This window comes from Coturnix japonica, chromosome 14 (genome assembly GCF_001577835.2).
Source record: "Coturnix japonica isolate 7356 chromosome 14, Coturnix japonica 2.1, whole genome shotgun sequence".
NCBI classification, from domain to species: domain Eukaryota; kingdom Metazoa; phylum Chordata; class Aves; order Galliformes; family Phasianidae; genus Coturnix; species Coturnix japonica.
The window spans coordinates 2,587,042-2,597,097 of NC_029529.1; the positions used below are offsets into that span (position 1 = coordinate 2,587,042).

General features: G+C 48.7%; 1 long non-coding RNA gene across 3 annotated transcripts; it reads left to right on the top strand.

The window, feature by feature from the left end:
- Positions 1-5,597: 5,597 nt before the first annotated feature.
- On the top strand, positions 5,598-9,542 carry LOC107320551. Of its 3 annotated transcripts, none has more exons than XR_001558310.1 (5): positions 5,598-5,668; positions 6,437-6,621; positions 7,115-7,175; positions 8,102-8,165; positions 8,240-9,542. It is a non-coding gene; the product is annotated as an uncharacterized LOC107320551 (long non-coding RNA). The 3 variants fall into 3 exon arrangements; XR_001558311.1 differs by having other exon boundaries at positions 8,259-9,542; XR_001558309.1 differs by having other exon boundaries at positions 8,262-9,542.
- The last annotated feature ends 514 nt before the right edge of the window (positions 9,543-10,056 follow it).

Genomic DNA, 10,056 nt, shown 5'->3' on the forward strand with positions numbered 1-10,056 from the left:
AATCCATACCTGAGCCTCCAGGCCAGTGGTGAGAGGGTCTGAGGGAGGGGAAATCCTTCTTTTCCATGCAGACCTTGATGGAGCAGTTGATCTGAGCACTTGGTCCTGTGCTGGGTTCCAGCCCTGCCAGAATTGGTCATCTGAGGGGAAGGTTCCCTGTACTCATACTACAACTGTCTGCAGGAGGTAAATGGAAATAAATTGGAGGGAATCTATATCTCCATCAGTTGCATCCCTGAAAGCCCCTCTTTGGTCTTGGGGGGACAAGGGGGTTTTGCTGTGGCCTTCCCAACACCGGTCTTGGCCATCTGTGAATGCTTTGTGGAACAAGGAAACCCCAGAGGCCAAAGCAGAAGAGGAGGAGTTGTGGCACATACCTGGTGCAGCAGCAACAGGAGCAAGTGGCTGAATCCTTGGCAGTGACTCAGAGAGCTGTGGACACCCAGCTGGGATTTCTCCAGGTTGGTGGGGATGTTGGTGGTGGGAGCAATGACATCTGCATCCAGCCAGGAAGGTGAGGGTGCAAGAAGAGGGGCCTGGACAGCAACACTGTCCCTGCCATCCTTGCCTGGCCACCAGAGCTACTGCCCCTTCCTTCCCTCCAAGCCCACCATCAGCACGCTTTATAGCCCCCTTTTAATTTAACAATTAGCAAATGCTGTTGTAACACAGCAAATATCAACCAGTTTCTTCCAGCAGCCTTCCATTCAGGATCATGGAGGGAGGGAGGCAGAAAAGCTGTAGGAAATAACTTACCTAGTCCATGGAGCACACCGTTTCCCTAGCTTCAACCTCAGCACCCAAGGGAGCCAAGAGCAGAGCTCCCCTTGCCTCGCTCAGCCCCAGGGGGAAGCAATGAAACATCATTTTCTTCCCCCAATCCTTTGAACTATACTCCTGAGTAGGGAGAAGACAAGGGGAAATAAAAGGGAGAAATTAATTCCAGGCAGCTGAGTGCATTCCCTGCTCTGGCTCAGTTTGGAGTAGGTACACATAATAACAACTTTTTAATAATAATTTAATTTATAATGTGCCCCCCTGCCTAGGCACTCAAGGCACTACACAAACAATTAAAATATGATGATAATAAATAAACAACAATAATTAAAACATCATAAAACAGACGGTATTAGAGCCAAATCAAATGCCAAAAAGCAAAACAAAGCAGCACCTTCAGAGGAAGGAGATCCTTGCACAATTCATCTTCCAAATCTCCTGTTGATGTTAGATTGAAATTCTCCTGCGAAGCCGTTTCTGCATCTGCAAAGATTTTGGCAGTGTCATAGTCATAAAAAAAAGAATGGATTTCACACCCCTGTAAATTAACCGGATTTTTTTTCAAGGCTGTAATAATGCAACGTTCGCTTCTGTCTCTAAATTCAGAAACTCACTTTACTCGGGAACTCAGTTTATGGCACCGAGTTTGTGTTGACTGCCCCGAGTTTGGGAAAAAGGCACATTCATTTTGTTCTCACTTCATAAAATGTGGCTCATTACAGAATGCTCCCATAGGCACAAGGATGGTGTGTGAGGATTTAAAACCAACCCCAAAACTGAACAGCAGACAGCCCGCCCCTGGCCATAAGCTCTTTGGAGCCAATGGGATCATCTTGTCCCAGTTTACACAACTGGAACCGAAAGACCTCAACTAACAAAAGAAGCAATCTTCCTCCAAAACAAATGAAATCCCAACTTGCGCCAGGAGAAAGCCATGCACTGAACTCTAATGATTAAAGGAGACAGGCTCTGTCAAGGCAGAGGTGGAACTGAAACCCAGCCAATCGGGCCCTCTTCTGACAAAACCTGGCCACCAGCCCTCAGACAATTACATCCAGGATCCATTCACTCGAGTGCCTCGGCTGATCTCAGTTGTTGTGGCAGCGCATGAAGGGAAAATCCTTCTCGCAAACCCAAACCACGCGGGGATTTCTCCATATTAGAAAAAAAAAAACACCCCAAACAAAATGCATTAGGAAGATGAAGCCAGCGGTTTTCTCCCAGCACAAGGAACCAGGAGGATGTTTTCCATTGCGATCTGTCTGAGGTTTTGTGCTCACAGGCCTTAAGTGGAGCTTCATATCCAAATGGATCTTTAAAACCAAAGGGACGACAAATGAAACCACGTGGTTCTCACACACAATGCCATCTTTTGGCTGGGATTCATTCAAAAACTATCCCTCAGAAGGACTCATGAACCTTAGCTTAGCATGCTGTGCCATAATTTCACATCTTTCAGACCGGATAAGATACCTTCAGCTGGAGAAAACCCTACCAAAATTGGGCACCGGGGAGGATACTTTCAGTCATTTCTATTTTCCCCTACCAGGACTCTTACATAAAAATGAACTGAAGCACAGACTGCTGGTGCACACAGATTTCCTCAAAAGCTGTTGGAGTTCATGCTCTTGGGGATGCTCCATGGAAGCAGACTGAGTCTGTCCCCTCCAGGAGACACACCATGGACAGCAGAGTTTGCACTGCACCTCCCTGCCTATAGGTTTTGTTCTCCTTGGGGAAGGGATGCACTGAGATGTGAGCAGCTCCTCCGAGCCTTCTGCTCTCCCTCCTGCCAGGTCATATTTTGGCTAAAAAATTCCTATTCTGGGATGAATTGCAGAAAACTTTCATCCAGTTTTTCTGTACCACCTTTCTACAATCGTCCTTCTTGACCTTGAACGGGTGACTCAGAGTCACACCATGAAGAATGTCAGAAAAATGCTCCACTCTTGTTTTTAAAGAGAAGAATGCATTTAAGTGCCTTGGAGGATCTGTGTTAGAGCTTTGTGCCTCAGTTTCCCTATGTGCTTTCCTACCTTTTGAGGCAGATTGGATGATGAAGAGAAAGGGGTATGTGGCCACAATGGACCCCACTGAGTACACCCAGTGTCACTTCACCATCAGTGTTTTTAAATCAGCTCTGGGCAATGTTGATTCTTCACCGTCACATGCCAACATAACAAAGATCCTTCCCAAGAGCTCTCCAGGTCCTCTAGGTCCGGGCAGTGCAGCACCAGGCATGGGAAGGCAACAGAAGCCGCTGCAGGAGAGAACATGCAAGCACTTGAGAACAGAAATGAGAAAGAAGATTGAGGTGGCAGAATATATTTTATGACAAATCCTAAAAGGAAATTATGCAAAGTAATAAAATAAAGAAGAATTGTAAATGTGGACAAGAAATGGGTGAAATATAGAATAAATTATAGGAAGACAAGAAGGTGCGGGAGGAGAATCGAAGGCAGAAGCACTGAGTTAAAGGATAGTTATTAGAAACTGGCTGGTAGACTGAAGGGGAGTTTGGTTAGGGGGACGGCACCAGAGGGACTCGTGCTGTACCACAGCTGTGTGGTTTTGTGCAGTGCCAACAGCGAGCCCTGCTTGAGGCATCCCGGTGGGGGTGTGGGATAACAGATACCATCCATTACTGGGGTGTGAGCCCAGATATCTGGGCAGAAGGCTGCTCCTGCTTTCACCTGCTGGCAGAGCAAGATCAAATGCGGGGAAAGGAGTCCTGCAAACAGCAGAGCAGCTTCAGGTCTCCCCGCCAGCCTCCTTCAGCCACTAGGTTGGGGTGTCCCCGAGCCTTGGTCGAGGTTCCCAAGCTCTGAGCTGCTCCCGGTTGTGTCTCGGGAGCCCTTCGAGGAGCCGTCGGGCCCCAGGTGCGGGAGGGGACGAGGGAAGCCCTCGCGCAGGGCAGGGACCCTCAGTGGGTGCAGCCGACGGCAGGAGGAGCTGGTCCCAGGCCCGCGGCCCCAGCTGTCAGTCTGAGCGATGAATTACATGCTATAAGAAGGTGTTGACAGGAGCAGCTGGACATCAGAGAGTGATGAAAAGGGAACAAAATTCATTCCGAGTTCAGACAGACTGGCTCGTTAGGGGCACCGGCAGCAGAGGCCACAGAAACACTGCTCCATCTCCTGGACATCCACAGAACCGGCTCCCGAAAATGCCCAGAGCCCCCAAAGCACTCGGGAATCCCTTCCCCAAATAGGAGCAGCCGTCCTGGGGTGCTTCGGGGAACACCGCGTATCCCAAACCCGCAACACCGCCACCGCATGGGCTGCCGTTCGGATATGTTCAAAAGAAGCCAAATCAAAGGGGGTTTTGTCCCTCTTGTTTAAGGCTGTAATTTGTATAAACTGTATGAAGAGCACTGGGGGGGGGATGGGGAGAGTTGGGGGGGGAGCGGTACCATTTGGCATCAAAACAATTATCTCCATTTTAATGCAAACTGAACGACATGCTGAAGGGGAATTGTTCCCTACATATGTACAGCAAGCGAACATTAAACCATACGGCTAATAATTAACTGGCTCGGCATTGCCCTTGCTGTGTTAAATACAAGGGTGTCCCCTTACATTTAATGCGCGGAGAAGTTTTGAGGTCCCGTATGAGATTATTCCTAAAGCTGTGAGAATAGCAAAGAGATTTATTTTTATTTTTTTAAGCCAAACAACTTCTTGGCATTGTGAAAAGTTGGCAGAGAGAAAAAAGTGTGGGTCCTCCCCCCACCTCCTTCTCCCTCCCTCCCTCCTCTTCTCCTCCCTTCACTCACTTCCACCTCTTTCTGCTGCCGGAGAAAAAAAGAATAGCAAATTCAGGGAAAATTTCATTGAGGTTATTCAAAGAGTTTTTCATGGATTATTTACACAAGTGCTGTTCAAACAGCCTTTGTCTGAACATCCCTTGAAATCTGCACCCAATCCTTTCAGATTCAAAGCAATAGCTCAGGGGAGACAAAGGGGAGCGGCTGACATGGGTTTCCTCTGCAAGTGAATGAGAGGTCTGGCTAAACACAGAAGGGCTTTGGGATCACAAGCGTCCTTTCAGCCTGGAAAATAAACACTAAGCTGAAGCCGGGCAGCTGTAGCTCCGAGCAGCCTGGCTCGTCAACCACCGTGCGATGAGGATGGGGATGCAGTCTCCTTGTCCTGCATCCCCAGTCCCAGAACTGTGCCTCCGTGATGGAGGCAGGGTGAGCCGGTGTCCTGGGCCACCACATGCCTGTGCTTCCAGCCGTGGCACACATGGATGCACATCACACATCTTCCTTTTCAGGTCTTTCCCATCCTCCCCACTGGCTTTCACACTGTCTCTTCAACACCAATCTTATCTTCCTCTGCCTGATTCTCCTCTTCTGCCCATCTCAACACTCTCACCCTATTCTGGAAGCCACTACAGGTGTATGCATGAACAGAAACAAACCACTGTGCTGCAAACTGGGGATAACACAGCCCTGTTTCCAGGTGCCCCAGTACTGGTGGGTTGGCTGAGTCCTGGTTAAGACACCCAGAAATACTCCACAGACCTCTTCTTTTGTTTGCTCTTTCTTCTTTAAAATATTGATTATTGTTAGCATTAATATTCATAATAGTTTTATTAATACTGACACTTCAAATGTAGCTATCCATACAAATGCTGTATGGGAAACTGGTAATCACAGACTGAACCTCTGATTAATCAGCTGAGGCAAGTGTTGGGTCAGCTGTGGGAGCACAGGTGAGAGTAATTCAGCTGTGCTCCCAGAAGGGGTGGAGCTTGACTCCACCTCTCCTAGACCTCATTTAAGGGCTGACCACCAGTAAGGCAGCATCTCTTTGAGATCACTCCTCTGTGGAGATTGGATAGCCAGCCTCAGCATTTTCCAGCCAGACTGAAGCCATCTATATTGGTGAGTTTTTCCTATATATAACCTACTGGATATCTATTGCCATCCCTCTTGTAGCATTATCATCTTTTGTACTATTCCACCTTACAAATGCCCAGCCTCTCATTGAGCCCTGTTGAGCTCTCAGCCATTATTACAGAGCAGCCACTTCCTGCCTACCTGCAGTCTTCACAAAGAAGTGATCACATTCAATTTCCCATCAGCTCTGAACTAACCAGGTTTTCCAGCTCCATCCATCACTAGGAGACAGAGGGAAGAGAGCTCCCTGCAAGTCAGTTTTATCCCTCCTTGAGTCCCACACAATCCTTGAGTCTTACTGAATTATCACTTTTAACTTTCAAGCAATACTGCTTGTGAGTCACCTTTAGTACTGAAGAAGTAGCCTCTCCTAGCAAGAAGATTAAAATCCCATTACTTGTTATTCATGTGTTATTTAATGATGTATATATTTTCCATTACGTATTTACTTAAGTTGCTTGCTTTGAATCTCGAGTTGGCATTTCTAATACAAGTGTAGTTTCTAGCTTGTTTTCCTAATTGGAATGAAATAAAAATAGAATGGAATTTTAGAGTGGGTATTTTTATGCTTATAAAAGGAGTGACAAAAAGCAAACCCCAACAACCAACCACCAAACCCCAACTAAATACCAACAACCCTCTGACTCCACAGTGTGTCTTGCTGAAGCCCATTACCTCTCTTGCAATGATTTGGCAGCCAGGTGGCCACAGATTTGACCATGTCTTGAGGACAGGTTCCTTCTCTCTGTACAGTTGTTTCATCATGCACAGGGAAGATGGGATAAGAGGAGATCTGCAGATTCCTTGAGGTTTTTTTGGCTATGATAATCTCTAGATTGAGGGTAGGACATCTCTTCTTGATGAGCAGACAGATCTGAATATGTGCTGCTGTGTCTGCATCCAACAGAGGTCTCACACCATAAGAACATTACTCCAAGGTAACATAACCAAGGCCTGAAAGGAAACATGAGAAAAATGGCTGTTACTGATGAGATGAAAAGCAAAATGGAAACTGGTAGAAAGGGCAAGAAAGATGTGGAGGGAAGAGAGAAAAGACAAAGAATGCTGCAGAAGGAAGATGAATGGTGATGATACCATAATGATGGATCATGGTGGAGACGGAGAGCTGGGAGGGAGCCAAATGGGAGAGTCAGATGAGAAAGTGCCACAGAAAAGAGAAGGCAGGTATGGGAGGAGGAGGAAAAGACTGATGGGGAGGGAGCAGGAGGACATGGATAGGGTTGAAGGAGGGTTGGAGAGATAAAGGAAGCAAGGAGGAGGGTGGAGAACAAAACTTTGCCCAAAGTGTAGTGCAGCAATCCTCCTGCATCTCCTGGATGCATGTAAAAGGGGCTTGGAAGAATCTTCATTTATCAGGAATTCAATTAAGTGGAATAGTCATTATTAATTTGATAGGAATTATTTGTGCAGGAAAGCCTGGAGTGAGGAAAGGACTCCTGGAGCCATTTCTCCTGTCAGTGCCCCAGGTCAGGTAAGCACTGGCAGCGCAGTCTCACCAGTTGAGATATTAATGAGATGCCTCAAGGTGCAAATGATAGTTTAATAGGTGTTACTTAACGGGAGTGCCCCTCGCCTGCGCACGCCAGCGCGCGGCTCCTGACGAGGCTGCCTCCTTGTTAGGATAAGTAATTAGAATGTAGGAACACTCACTTTGACACTTTAATAAAGTGTCAGCCATCATCAATTTAGTATTTAATAAAAATAAAATTAAATATTTACTAGATTTTTATAGCATCGCATTTAAAATACATATCCCTCAAAATTAGGTGGTTTAAAATGAGGTCCTGCTATAGGACTCTGGCCTCAGAAAATAAGTCCCGTGATTTCCTTCTTGGGCTTTGTCTTCCATGGGGAGGAGGGAATTTCTTACAGACATCAAAACCCAGCAGCACATGGAGGGAAGTGGTGCTGAAGGGTGGAGAAGAGGTTTCTTCCTTTGTTCTCTGTGCCTCCATGTGCTGTTTGGAGGCTGAGGATGAATTGAGTCAAGCAAATCTATCCCTGAAATCACCGGGGCTGGTGGGACATGGTGAGGCAGCCCGGCAGGAGCAGCTCCCTCCCTGCTCAGCATGGATGCTCCATCCCAACACAGCCAAACCTATTGCATCTCCCTGGGAAGGACCTCCTCCTTCACCCCTACCCTTGGGTGTAGGGCCTTGGGGTGGGGATGGTAGACTGCCCCACCAAGGCATGGGGGAAAAGTACAACTTTATTCCTAACAACTTTATTCCTATTTTGTTGGAAAGCCAAGCCTTCCAAATCAGGTGCTGGAAAGAAAACAGAAGAAAACCCTGAAGGTTAAAGCATGCCTTAAGCTTGGAGGGAGAGTAAGAGCTAAAATAGCTTGAGTGAGTTTATTCCCTGCCCATCTGACCATCCCAAATTCCCCTTCCTCAGGTTGCCCACCTGGTCAAGGACAGCCCAGCATCACTCTGCAACATTGGCCCCCCAGCATGCCAAGGTGAGAAAGGGCCACAGGTTACCCCCAAGACACTCAGTGACACAGCCAGATATTTGCATGTAGACTTTCCCCAGCTTCTCTTATCTCTTAAAGCAGAGCCCTTTTGGGGCACGCAGACCTCAGCCCCATGCATGCACACCCTGACTGTGATTCGGAAAACAAGTGGAAGCAGCAGGAGGTGCTGGTCTCTCTGGCCGAGACGCCCGGCAACACGGGGCGGGTGTTCCCCAGACAGCCCCCTGCTAACAAGGGATCCTGTCTCGGAGGCTGTGAGTCACCGCTGAAACCCTGGCAACAATTCTTTCCATGGGAGCAGCAGCGCTGCACTGCGAGCGGTGCTGGCACCTGCTTCGGGGAACGGCACATCTCGACACGAGTCTTCTGAAGATGAACTGCTCGGGCGGCTGCGGGTCGGAACGCGATGCTCCTCTCAGCGCCCAGAAGGGACGACGGCACCAGGGGCCGAAGCCGGACCCGAGGGGCGAGCGGGGCTGGGGAGCCCCGGGGCGGCGGTGGAGCCAGCGGAGACGGGGCCGCTCGTGGGCTCCGTGCGCGGTGCTGCGGAGAAGAGTGCCACGCTGTGTCCGTGCCGGGCCTTACAGCGGGCAGGCAGCGCTGCGAGCCCTGAGGCTGAATTCCTGTTGCCTTTTTCTCCCCAGCGCTCACGGCTCCACGAGGACACCCACCAGCTCTGCTCCCTGCTCGAGGCTCCCCACGCTGTTTGCTTTCACCCGTCTGAGCTGTGCCATCCCAATGGACGGAGGCTGCCTGCTGCTTCCTCGGGTGGTCCCTACCCAAATATAAAGAAACACCTTTACATTTTAAAACAGGGCTCACCTGGTCACCCTCAGCAGCACCTGTCATTTGGCAGCCGATGGGGCTGCTCTGGCCTCAAACACATTCCGTGAAGTTCATTGAAAATCTGTCTGATAAAGGAGAAGCAATTAGGAGATGGCTTGGGGCTTAGGCTGACTTCAAAGGCTCCCTGCGAAGCACGCAGCAACACCCAGAGCTTCTAAAGAACCTGGACCTGCAACATGCCAACAGCCCTCACTGGGGTGAGGGTCCACCTGCAAGTGAGACCCGGAGTGCTCTGCTTTGCAGATGGGCCAAAACGCAGCTCCTGGCAGCCTCAGCGAGGTGTCAATGTAATGCAGAGGCCATGGGAGGTCCGAAGGATGGCAGAAGAGGACTGTGCTGTTTGCAGAGTACCACTGATGGGAGCACTCAGCTTTGCCTGGTGATGCTGGCAGCCCCACATCCGTGTTTTCACAGGCAAAAACCCAACACTGACCTCTTTCTTGAAACATAAGGCAAATGCCTGCAGTCTGGTTTACATCTGCCACGGGATCCTGTTACATTCAGAACAACCCCTGTCAACGCTGAATCTGTAACAATCAATAAAGAGGAGAGGGTTTGTTTATTCGGTGTTGGGTTGTTGGGGTTTCTTTTAATGTGTTCTCATCCCTAATAGTGTTATTTTGCTGCCCCAAGTTTTGCAAGTTTTGTGTTCACGTCCCTCCTCCCTCCTTGTTTGCTTCCAGGACAAGCTGTCATCTTCTCGCATCTTTTCACCCGGCCACTGCCAATGTAAAACTGTAAATTGCGGGATTGTGCAAATAGCGCTAATAGCATTTGCATAAAAATTGGTTGCAAAGAGCAATTAGCACTTCATTAATAATCAATGAAGGGCCAATTTACACATTGCCCAAAAGCAAATTGTAAATTCAATTTTGTCTATAATTGAGCATTTGGTGCTGGGCAACTGCACACGGGTGCCAGAAGAGCCCCACACAGCAGTGTGAGGGTCAAACCTCCAGCCATTCAGGTTTCAGGTAACTCCCAGCCCTTGGGGCCCAAACCAGCACCCTCTGACAAAGGAAGGATGCTC